Here is a 13,071-nt window from a genome sequence, read left to right on the forward strand (position 1 = left end):
TAGAGGCTCTAAAGAGCCTGTGTCGCTCACCTTGGTCAGTATGTGCATATTAAACAAAGGACACAGATGGATTCATGACAAAATTGTGTATTGGTGATGGTGATGTGTTTGTAGATCTTACTTTACTGAACATTCTTGCTGCTTACAATTATCTCTATCTATAATGATCTTGGCCCAGTAGTTACAGTGGAAAATATTTTGTAAAAATTTACAAAAATTTATGAAAATTATAAAAAATTGACTATAAAGGGCAATAACTCCTTAAGGGGTCAATTGACAATTTTGGTCATGTTGACTTATTTGTAGATCTTACTTTGCTGTACATTATTGCTGTTTACAGTTTATCTCTATCTATAATAATATTCAAGATAATAACCAAAAGCTGCAAAATTTTCCTAAAATTACCAATTCAGGGGCATCAACCCAACAACGTGTTGCCCGATTGGTCTGAAAATTTCAGGGCAGATAGATCTTGACCTGATGAACAATTTTATTCTGTCAGATTTGCTCTAAATGCTTTGGTTTCAGAGATATGAGCCAAAAACTGCATTTTACCCTATGAACTATTTTTTAGCCATGTCGGCCATCTTGGTTCGCGGGCGGGTCATCGGACACATTTTTTAAACTAGATACCCTAATGATGATTGTGGACAAGTTTGGTTAAATTTGTCTTAGTAGTTTCAGAGGAGAAGATTTTTGTAAAAGATTACAAAAATTTACGAAAAATGGTTAAAAATTGACTATAAAGGGCAATAACTCCTTAAGGGGTCAACTGACCATTTTGGTCATGGTGACTTATTTGTAGATCTTACTTTGCTGAACATTTTTGCTGTTTACAGTTTATCTCTTTCTATAATAATATTCAAGACAATAACCAAAAACGGCAAAATTTCCTTAAAATTACCAATTCAGGGGCAGCAACCCAACAACGGGTTTTCAGATTCATCTGAAAATTTCAGGGCAGATAGATCTTGACCTGATAAACAATTTTACCCCATGTCAGATTTGCTCTAAATGCTTTGGTTTCAGAGATATAAGCCAAAATCTACATTTTACCCCTATGTTCTATTTTAAGCCATGGCGGCCATCTTGGTTAGTTGGCCAGGTCACCGGACACATTTTTTAAACAAGATACCCTATTGATGATTGTGGACAAGTTTGGTCAAATTTGGCCCAGTAGTTTCAGAGGAGAAGATTTTTGTAAAAGTTTACGGACGACGGACGCCAAGTGATGAGAAAAGCTCACTTGGCCCTTTGGTGTAATATGTGTGATGTTCTACCTGCAAAGATTTTTTTTTATCATAAACATAGAAAAATATGTGTTGCATAATAATAATAATTGTTTTAAAGCCATAAATGAATGGCATGTGATAATATATATCAAAACTCGTATAATTTACTTAGAACAATTGTTAGACATTGTTGACTGTTATATACCTAATTATTTTTTTAACCAGATTTTCGAAGTAAAAGTCGGTTATTGATTTGGCGATGTACAGCATGCGGGTCTGCGTCTGCCAAACAGTGTCTGTTCATTTACATGCAAAACGCTTTGAAGAAATTTTTTCAAATTTAGATATGTTGTTTCCTGTGACTAAATGAAGGTTAAGTTCAATTTTCACGATTTTAGCTTTTCTCGTTAGTCAGTTATAGCCTTTTTCCAAGAATTCAAATTTTGATGAATTAATCCATTTCTGTACGAAGGGAAATAACTCATTTTTTAAAAGACATTGTATTAATGATAAAAGACATTTTGGATTTTTTTTTTTTTCTTTTCTTTGGTAAATCGTTTGAAGAATTTTGTGGTAGGTTTGTTTGTTATTCTGTATAAAGTAATTTTCTGAATGCTATATTTCTTGTGTGTGTTAATTTTAATTTTTACTTGATCCTGTTTGGGGTTCCAGATTTGCAAATTCATTAGATAACAATCTATTTTTATTAAAGGATATACATGTATTTCATTACATTACATTGTGTAGATAAAGATGTAGAAATTCATAGATAAGTTGCAGATCTATATCAGTTTGTTACAAATGAAAGAAAAAATATTGGGAACTATTAACTTTATACATGATATATATATATAGCTTGATTACACTAAGTGTTTTAAATGATTTTCATCTTTTATCAAGATAACACACCATCTGTTAATTGTCAATCACCCAATTATAATTGTAGTGACAGATGTATTTGAAAACTATTAATTATATTAGATTATAATTTGAAAATAAATATAACATCAAATCTAAATACATCATATCTAATTTTAGAGAATTATGATTAAATCATATCTAATTTTAGAGAATTATAGTTAAATCATATCTAATTTTAGAGAATTATAGTTAAATCATAACTAATTTTAGATTTACATTATTGGTTCATGGAAATAAAGTTATTTCCCTTTGAACAGAAATGGTTTAACTAAGAAGTATTTAATCAAAAATTGAATTCTTGGGGTTCCTTGATATGCTGTTTCTAGCGATTTACATATATTTTGGATATAAAGGTAAATGTCCAATTTCAAATTTTTCAGTTCTTTGACCACATTTATTTTGTGTCACAAACCTATGCTGTATCAAATATTCAATCACAATCCAAATTCAGAGCTGTTTTAAGCTTAAATGTTGTGTCCATACTTTCTCAACTGTTCAGGGTTTGACCTCTGTAGGAAAATCCAGTTTGCTGTCTCTCTGACAGCCTCGTGTTTTATCTTTCACAAGTTGTTGAAATGCGGCAAGTGACTATTGTTATTGAGTGCCATCAACAAACAGACTTTCAAATAGAGTCAACTCTACAGAAAACTTGATTTTTGAAGTTGACTCACTAGCTGACCTTGATAAAAAACCTAGGGCATTCTATAATAAGCTGTCTTCATAATGATTAGGGATGTATTCTTAATTTCAATACATATAGAATAATATATGGCAAAATCCTTATCACATGCTGTATCACCACGAGAAACCAATATCAATACCGAGGGCCAATGGTGATACAGCATGCGATACGGATTTTGACATGTATTGATCTGTTTATTATACATTTTGATAGAATTAGATTCATGATTTATAACAGATCCCTTTCAATTCGGATCAAGGAATATAGCCCTTAGCTGGAAATGCAACATTATATTCCCTGTCTTAGACCTAAATAACATTTAATGTTTTACTGCAAGATAAACATATAATACTTACTAAGCCCAGTAGCTTCTATGTCAAAATATATTCTAGACAAATTTGGAGGCATGGACTGATTGGTCACTGTTTGAACTGGTGCAGGTATTTCTGTTATATCCGGTTCAACTCCTAGTGCTGTGCCCTCTTCATAACACACCCCTTCTCTTACTTCACAACTTGAAGTATTTTGGTGACTGTGAAAGAGATAAATAGATTTATAAAAGTATATAATCTTTAGTCATGGTAGTAGAATAATAATAGATTGATCATTCAAATATTAAATCTACAGCAAACAGAAATTGGGTGTTAATTTTTATTTGCAGAACCCTTATTATTAAAACTATATTTCTATATAAATGGAGAATGTGTCTTATGGGCCACAGATGCCACCGCTTGTAAATATGCATGAGTTAATGAACTAATTATTGACATTTTATTTCTTTTAAAAGTTAATGAAATATATTTCTACATTTGGTTGAGGAAAACTAAAGTTAGAGAACGGGAACGACATATTTATCAAATTTTCTATTTATAACTAAGCATAGCTCAAGAAAGGTAAACGAGACACCACCCAATTTCTAAGTTGATCTGTGTTTTGTGGTAATAAGCATTGTGTATAAGTCTTTAACATTTGGATGAGGCAAACTAAAGTTGGAAAACAGTTGAAAAATTCAGCAATTTTTATGTTTATAAAGGGGCATAACTCATGATCGGTAAAAGTGATGCCACCCAATTTCGAACTTTAAGGTAATAAACATTGTGTATAAGTTTCATTACACATTTGGTTGAGGCAAACTAAAGTTGGAGAACGGAAACCAATTTTTAGGACAGGGACAATTAGTTTTTCTAAAAATTAAATCACTCGGAGCACTTAGTGACTGGTTATTTTGCGGTTTGGTTGATTCAGCACCATGTCTGTCAGGTTTAATGTGAAATTCTGACTCCTGCATTTTTAATGAATTATAAAATAAATATTATACCGCTTTGACTTCAACTGGATTCTATGCAGTTTTGCTTTCTTTGTCACTGCTATTGCCTTTCTTTTCTTTGCCTGCAAGTCCCGTAATGTGGACAGTTTTTTTGTGTGGACCCCGGGTGATAGGCCTGCAGATACATTAGCCTGAAAAATAAAATATTATATAAAAGAATATATGTTTTATTTTAATGTTGTGTCATATAATTTCATCTGTATTGCAATGCATATATGTATTTGTGTAAGTTAATTAATTTTCATTAATTTCAAACATAAGTTAAAGTAATAAAATTTCATACATGAATGAACAGTTATTAAGAGACTATGACACTACAAACCAGTAAAAGTCTGAAATGGCCTATATCTGTACTCGACTGTACTGATTGTTACTCGACCAGTCTGAATTGGTCTGAAATTTACTTGATAATACTCGACTGTAGTCTGAACCATACTTAACTGTCTGAACTTGTACTCGAGCAGTACTTAACCATTTTATACGGGTCTGAACCATGCTCGACCTAGTCTGAACCATGCTCGACCTAGTCTGAACCATACTCGACCTAGTCTGAACCATACTCGACCAAGTCTTAACCAACCTAGACTATTTTTTGTATATATCTATTGTATTTCATCAATTTAGGAACTGTTTTTATCAACAGCTATTTCCCCTGGCTAGAAATTTGAACAACAATTTGAAATTAAAAATGTATTCAATATAGCATTGAAACCAAAATTTCACAATAAACATAATATAACTTCATCACCATATTATCAACACTTATATACATACATATATATCACCTTTAAAATAAAAATAAAACAAGCTGATCAAATAATCTCAAACCTGAATTGTGACTAATATTTTCATGCAATGTTATTCAAAATTTTTTGAATGTTTCAGATATATTTAATGGTTACTGGACAATTTTCACCATTAACTTAAGCCTTGTATAGATTTATGGTGTCAGTTGAGTTTAGTTAATAATGCAGTGGACATTTTTTTTATTAAAATATATATAAAATAGCATATAAAGCAACTTAATAAATTTAAAAAATGACACCTTTGTTTTGTTAAACCAATAATTTAATATAATCTTGATAATAGAACTTCCATAGTAATCCTGTGATAAACTTTTAAAAAAGGAAACGTGTTCCAAAGTTACAGTAAAAATTTATTTCAATTAGATTTAAATAATTTTTGTCAAAATTAAAGACATGGCATACAAGAAGCACTTTAATAAGGTTTAATTACCTCAGTACATGTGTGTTTTACAGGTAAAAAGAAAGCCCCATTTTTCTTAAACTCGTGTATTACTTATCTAGTGAATTCAAAAGGCCTTGCGATTTAAGTTTCACAGGATGTTGCAATTTTGAATGAATGTTATTTAGAATTTAATACTCTCTGACCAGGTGTGATCTTTTTCATGAGTTTGTCCCAAGCAGGAGGTATTACTTTATACTTCACCACTAATCAGAAGAACAATTTTATTAATTTCTTTAATTTTTATCCCTTTTTGATATATATTGTATATAATATATCCCAAATTATAATAATAGATATATTTCTAAAATAAGGTTAAACAATTTCAGTGATTTTGTTGGCTGTTGTTACCTCATTAAAAGATAATTATATTGTACATTTTTTGTATGTAACCATGAAACCTATGTAGTTTTTATTTAGGAATTTAGGAAAATTAATTAAAAAAAAAAACACATGCCAAATAAGAAGCACCTTAATAAGGTTTAATTACCCTCAGTATAGGTGTGGTTTTTAGGTAAAAGAAATTTTTTTTTTAACAAAACTCTAAAACTTTAAAATTGATATAATTAAATTATTATATAAGATAATTTGATTTAACTATCTCTATTCGATAAATCTGAGAATCATGTAAGAATGTAAAAATCTGCTTTTATAATATATCTTTATTCTATTGTGGCTGTTGTCATGTCAGTTAAAAAGAAATTTATTCTAACAGTTAAAATTTAGAAAAACTAGAGGTTATTTGGTCCAGTATGGTTCAGACTGGTCGAGTATTGTTTAGACCTTTGGTCGAGTATGGTTTAGACTGAAAAAATAGGTCGAGTAAAGGTAGAGAATGGGTTAAGACTGTTTCAGACTGGTCGAGTAATAGTTCAGACTATTTTCAATGGCAAAGATAAGGGTCAAGTACAAATCAGTACAGTCGAGTATGGTTAAGACTGGGGTCGAGTAATGTCGAGTAAAATTCAGACTGGTCTAGTAAAAATCAGTACAGTCGAGTACAGATATAGGCCATTTCAGACTTTTACTGGTTTGTAGTGTGAAGAACTTTGATAATGAAAAAAATATTACATATCTTTCAACAAGTCATGCATGATTTTCAACACATTACAGTTGTCACAGCTGTTAAGCAGTTTCATGTATTTTCAGAAAGAAAAAAAACATATTTTTTCTAAAATTTATAACTGTATTTAATCAATAGAATTGAAAAAATATAAAAAAAGTAAACTATTTTCAAGAGCCACTCTTTCCAAGAATCATGCACTTTTGTGTTTTGAATTCAATTAGATATAGTGCCAGGTCTTGGGAGAAAAAAAATATAAAAAAGAATGCATTTCAGTATATTCTGAAGAAGGAAAGAGAACTTGAACAAATATTTTACAATGAAATGCAATGTACCTTTAATACCCTGACCCACAACTGACCATTCTGGGGTACATCTAATAAACATTTTTTTTTTTAATTGTAAATAATTCTAACATAGGGACTGCATGAAACTTAGAGTGACATTTAAATAACAAAGCCCTTTCTTTCTTTTCTGGATAGTACTAGACTTTTCACACATGCTAAGTAATGACAAGATGGCCTTATAATTTGTGTCAGTGAACAGAAGCCAGAAAGAAATTGTATTTCAACATGTTCAATTTAATTTTGTAACCAACAGCATGCATTAAAAAAAATCAAAACTTAATTTTCTTACATCAACTGTGTATATGTGACCTCTATTTTTTTGGACAACACTTGCAGCTATTCTGTAACCAAGGCTTCCTGAGCCACCATAATGTTTTGACTTTGGTGCCTTCGGAGCAACAGTTTTATTGAAACTCTCATTTCCTTGAGTACTTTCTAAGTTGGCAAGTTTATTTGAATGTTCAGCATAACTTGAAAAAATTTGTTTCAATGATGCCTGTAGTGCCTTATCAGACAACGGTTTACCATAAGGCAATCATCTGTACTTAAGTCCAGTCTCTTCAATAAACCTACACCAATCAGTATGACAGTCACTGTGGTCTCCAAATGGATGCTTAGCCAATGCTGGCAGACTGTGACAAATTTTTTCTGGTTGACCTTTTCCTTGTGCCACCAAGAAATTAAAACATTTTACGACGTAATTTATCACTTTAGTTGATAATGATTGATGTTTATTTTTTAAGTCGTAAAGTTTTTTACCTAATGTTTTTTTGATGTGATTACTGTCTGACAGCTTCATTATGTTTTTATCTACGTTAGATCTTATTCTGGCAATTGTAGTAGAGTCCTCATCACCAACAATAGTACAGATGTTCGTACCTTTTAATCTAGCTTCTCTGACTAGGTCAATTACCATATCTGGCTCCATGGCTTTTGCACTCCCACCAAAATTTTTCCTGCACTGATGAACCTTTGGTATCTTTCCTTTTCTACTGGCTACCTCACAAATCCTGCAAGTTTTTGACCTCCATTTATAACCAAGTATTTTGCGTGACTTTGCTCCAATCATTGAACAATGTCCTATTAAAAAAAGATATCCAAGCTTGATTTATTCATAATAAAGACTCAAAAGCATTATATATTAAGGAAATCTTTCATTCCTTTTAAACATTAAATCTCTTCTATAATAGACATATGGAACACAGTTATTTCGTAGTGCATTTCTTTTAGACAATAAATTCAAATTAAAAAAATCGCACCTGCTCTATCTCAAAAAGATTTTTACAGTGTAATGTACTACTATTGGGACAAACAATATCAAAATTATAGAAACTTCTACCAGCTCTAACTCAAAATATTGACAATTCTATGTTAAAGGGGTCTAAAATTCAGTTTGACAGTTTCAGACATACTAATTTTGACCTTTTTTCACTAGACCAAATCACTACTTAACATAAAGATTCATCACACAAATTTTTTGAACATGTAATTTCACCCCCTTACTTAATATATCATGTATCAAATATCAAGAAATAAATTGGGAAAATGTATGAAAAAAAATTGCAAGTTATACACTGTTTACACTAGGGACTATATTCATAGACAACGAAAACCAAAGGACAATAACTGTGTCCTTGGACCTAATATTCAATCTCAAATATTTCTATCGGACCTTGAAAATTTTTATTTATTTTAAACAAGAAAACTTCACCTAAAATTCTGTCATTATGCATTTATAGAGTTGGACCAAAAATTCAAGAATTGGTATGAAGGGGAAACTTGGAAGTAATATCAATTAGCTTTCCTCAGAGAATAAATGTTTATGGTTAATGACTAATGAAGATAGCTTATGTTAGAAAACTTACTAAATCAAACCCACATCTGAAATATGAAAATGAGGGAGTTGTCTCTCTTTGTCAAAATCTAGCTTGATATCATTAGAATGTTGGCATTTCTATTTTTATGATTAAGTTCAAAGTTTTTATATAATAAATACAATTATAACTCTAATAAACCATTAAATGTCTGATTTGTTTTTTATTTAGTTTGTTTATTATGTTATGAATAGTACCATTGTATTTTTTTCTGTCCCTTAAAGGGCACCTCGATCATGTTGATAGGTTTATAAAATTAAATCAGTATACTGCTACTTATTCATAGAATTTTATCAGTATATCCAATTGTGTATGTTACTTTTTACCTTCAGTTGTTAATTAAAAAATGTATACAATTGGAAATTGTGACATTCTTTGTTTATTGAGCAGGATAATATCATAGCAGATATATACAATTAATGTCTTGTCCATGGTAAAACAAGCACACATGGCTACAATAAAAGATTTCTTATGAGATTTGTGACTACATGTTGTTGTCATATCTCTGTTTGTTTAATAGGTAACGGTTTGGAAGCCTACTTTATAGTTATATGGTTTTTTTATTGTAATGTAAACTTTTCTTGTATGTCTGGTCTATTAAACTATATATTATATTTCAGGGATTATTTTCTTAAATATAATGTACCTGTGAGGCTATCATATGCCCTGCCACTTCCTCTTTTCTGCCAACCTGCATCTACACACACTGTTATGTTTTCATTTAATTTAAATTAAATTTGTAAATAAAACACTAAACATATATGTAGCAATGACTAAGTTGATAAGTCCAATTGTTTAATCCAACATCAAAGTTGTCTATTTGTAATTGTACGTGTCTCTCTGGAAATAAAATGATTTTTGCACCTAAAAGACTAGTTGTAGATAAGGGTTTTAAATGAGCCACAACATTGAATCATTAAAATTTGTTTTAGTAGATGTGTCCTTTTTACAGTGAAAATTATTATTTGACGTCATGATAAGCCCAAATGAAAATATTATTTTATCTAGCTTCTATGGATTGTTAGGGAGCTACAATTTGATTTTATTTTTTTTTTGGGGGGGGGGGGGGGGGGGGGGGATGAAAAATAGTGTCCTGCATTTTTTTTTTAGATGTATTATCTCTGTTCTTCCTTTTTATTTTTCACTCGATTTGGTCCTGATTTTTTGTATTATTTTATCTTGACCATTTTTAAAATAATTGCCATCCTGCCATTTTTTGTTGCCAATTAAGTTGCTCATCATGCCTTTTTTTTCAAACTTCATCCTAGCCCCCCCTCTCATATAAATCAATGGTAGCTCCCTTAGGTTAACTCAATTTCTAAACAATTAAACCCACATTTTAAGTCAGCAACCCTTCAAATATACAATACAATTATCCCCAAAAATGTAATTCTTTAGTAAGACATAAGCCTATTTTTTAATAAAGTGAATAAAATTATAATTTCCAATTTTCATAATTCATTAAAGAACCTTAGTGAGCGTGCTCACATACCCCAAGTCCCCACATTGTCACTGGAGAAATAAAATAACTGTAAGAAAAAAAAATTGAATCATAATTTCCTGTCGATATGAACATTTACATAATATGTCCTTATTATCTACAAAGTTTCATGAAATTCTGTTGTGTGGTTTCAGAGGAGTTGCGATGACAAACTGTTGCAGAGGTATATTGAAGCAAATAAGTTCAAAGGGGCATAACTCCTAGAAAAAAAATTAAATCGTAATTTCCTGTCGATATGCACATCTACGTAGTATTTCCTTATTATCTGAAAAGGTTTCATGAAATTCTATTGTGTGGTTTGAGAGGAGTTGCGATGACAAGAAACAGGACTAATGGACAGACAGACGGACGGACAGACGGGTCAAAAACATTATACCGTCTGCAACTCGTTGCGTGGGGTATAATTATTCATCAATTCATTAGTTATACCTTCATAGACTTTACTTTTGAAGCCATATTATCCTTTTAAATGTCAATAACTATTGAATGAATTCATTTTGTTTTTGGTTTTTTTTGTTCAGTGTTTTTAAAAAAATTTCATAAATTAATAAATATCATCTACACACTCTTTAGTCAAAGTCTTTTCCTTTTCCATCCATTCTGCCATTGATTCTTCTGCAAGTGATTCCAGCACTTTTCCAACCTCTTTTGATCTTTCATCAAACATTTTGTGGCTCACTGTTGGCATGTTTAAAATTGATAAGAATGCATTAAGTTGATGTTCTCCAAGTCCAATATGTATGGCAGCTATAAGATACAAGAAATGTTTATTATGATTTAATGATTGCTTATACATCAGTTATATATGTAAGTACTAATAGTATTCAACTGATTTAAAATTTTATGCACCAATGTGAAATAAGATTTTGTTGTAAAACAATAATTTTTAGTATTGTACGTACCCCTTTGTCAATAACTGGTCTGTGAAACTCAAGTTAACAATATGCATGGCCTTTAGAAGAGCTGTCGGTGTCTTAATCGTGTTAATTGATACTTTATTGCACACAAAAATAAATGGTCTAAAATATACAATTTTTTTCAAATATCTTCATCGAAATTTTTCAATGCCTTTCTGAATAGTTTCAGATGTTAAGAATTCATGCAATTAATTATATATATGTTGTATAAAAGTAAACAAACAAATGGTATTAGGCAGTGTGGTCATATACATTCTTTGTTCTTATTATGCTGATTAATTATAAAGTTGCTGTCCTCTTATTTAAAATAGTTAGAAACTTGATGTCCTATAACTTATGACTACAAAAAAGGTTTGATGTACATACCCTGCTAAACTGGACCCCTGTTGTGTTCACTTATACATTTAGCTACACTTCGGTGCAGAGATTTAGATGGAATGGCGGGCCAGTTTACATACCCTGCATGGCCATTATTTAAAGCCAAATCAAACAATCTTTTAAGATGTATAAGTGCAAAGTGCAGATTTATAAGTCCCAGAAAAACCAAGTGGTTGATCAGAAATCGGTCATGTTCATGTATGCACCAATTTATCAAGATTTAAGGGAGCTACCATTTGATTTTTATGGGGGGGGGGGGGGGGGGGCTAGGATGAAAAATTTTGTCCTGCCTTTTTATTTTTCCCTCTTTTCAGTCCTGCCTTTTTATTTTTCACTCTATTCAGTCCTGCCTTTTTTTTTTAGTTTATCCTGACTTTTTTTTACATAAATTATCATCCTGCCTTTTTTTTGGCAAATAATCTCATCCTGCCTTTTTTTTTTTCAAATAATCTCATCCTGCCTTTTTTTCCCCTCAAAACTCCTGTCCTGCCTATTTTTTTCAAATTTCATCCTAGCCCCCCATAAAAATCAAATGGTAGCTCCCTTACTGTACATTTATAGTTTTTATTTTGTGCAGTACTCATTATTATTACCTAGTGCAACTTTACTGTTGATATCCCAAATTCTTCCATGTCGCTTGCCAGTTGGTACATTGTTTAGGTGCTTACAATTTTGATTCATACACATAACTTTCAGAATGGATCCTAAACCACACTCATTTATCTTTACTGCATGTTTTAAATGTAGAGGAAGGCCACACAATTTACACTCCAGATTGTCAGCTAAAACCCCCAACTCAATAACTCTCCTGCCTTTTCTCCACTCATCCGTATCTGGTGTTATATTTACATCATCTTCGTCAATTACTTCTTCGTGTATCACGTTTGATATGTCTGGTGTTGAATAAGGTGTACGAAAATTGGAGGCATATGGGTGGTCCAACTTCAAATTCCGATTAAATGACCGTCTGATCTGCCCTTTTCTAATAGCTTTAAGTTTCCTTTTGTTCCTCGACGAATTAAACCCAGACTTAAGCTTCCCCATTCTTAAAACGATATTCAAAATTCAAGTGTGTAAAATAGTTCAAAAACGTGTATAAAATATAGAAAAGGTATCAAAACGCTATAGAAAGTACGAGTGAAACAATCGTCTGCAAAGTGCAACTCCCGTCGGCAATGTAAACAAAAATACCGGAAGTTGCGGAAATGTACGTTTCATTGTCGATTAATTTCTTATTTATCAAAGAAACATTTAGGAGAAATCTGAGAACTAAAATAAAGCCTTTATTTCTTTTTATTGTTGATAAAACTATAGATCTTTTTACGACATATCATTTTGCATTACGGTGCGCCAACTTTGCCAAAATCGTGACTAGCGAACATCCTTAAGCTAAAATATGGATCAACGACGGGCATATCATGGTATAAAATTGTCCATCCCGCTCTCTGCTATTTCGCTGACTCAGCCGTTCGTCTATCCGATCACGTCCAGCAATGACTGAAGTTTGCATAAACCGGTCATCCCGAAAGTTTTCCTTGTTTGGTTTGGTTTTCTTTTTTTTTTCTTGTTTATCTCTTGCTTAAT

The 13,071-nt window shown here is 31.3% G+C and overlaps 1 pseudogene; it reads right to left on the reverse strand.

Annotated features, from left to right (window-relative positions):
* Positions 1-1,242: 1,242 nt before the first annotated feature.
* Positions 1,243-12,869, reverse strand: LOC127705797 (uncharacterized; annotated as a pseudogene).
* Between the last annotated feature and the right edge of the window lie 202 nt (positions 12,870-13,071).

Source organism: Mytilus californianus, unplaced genomic scaffold (genome assembly GCF_021869535.1).
Source record: "Mytilus californianus isolate M0D057914Y unplaced genomic scaffold, xbMytCali1.0.p SCAF_6, whole genome shotgun sequence".
Classification (NCBI taxonomy): domain Eukaryota; kingdom Metazoa; phylum Mollusca; class Bivalvia; order Mytilida; family Mytilidae; genus Mytilus; species Mytilus californianus.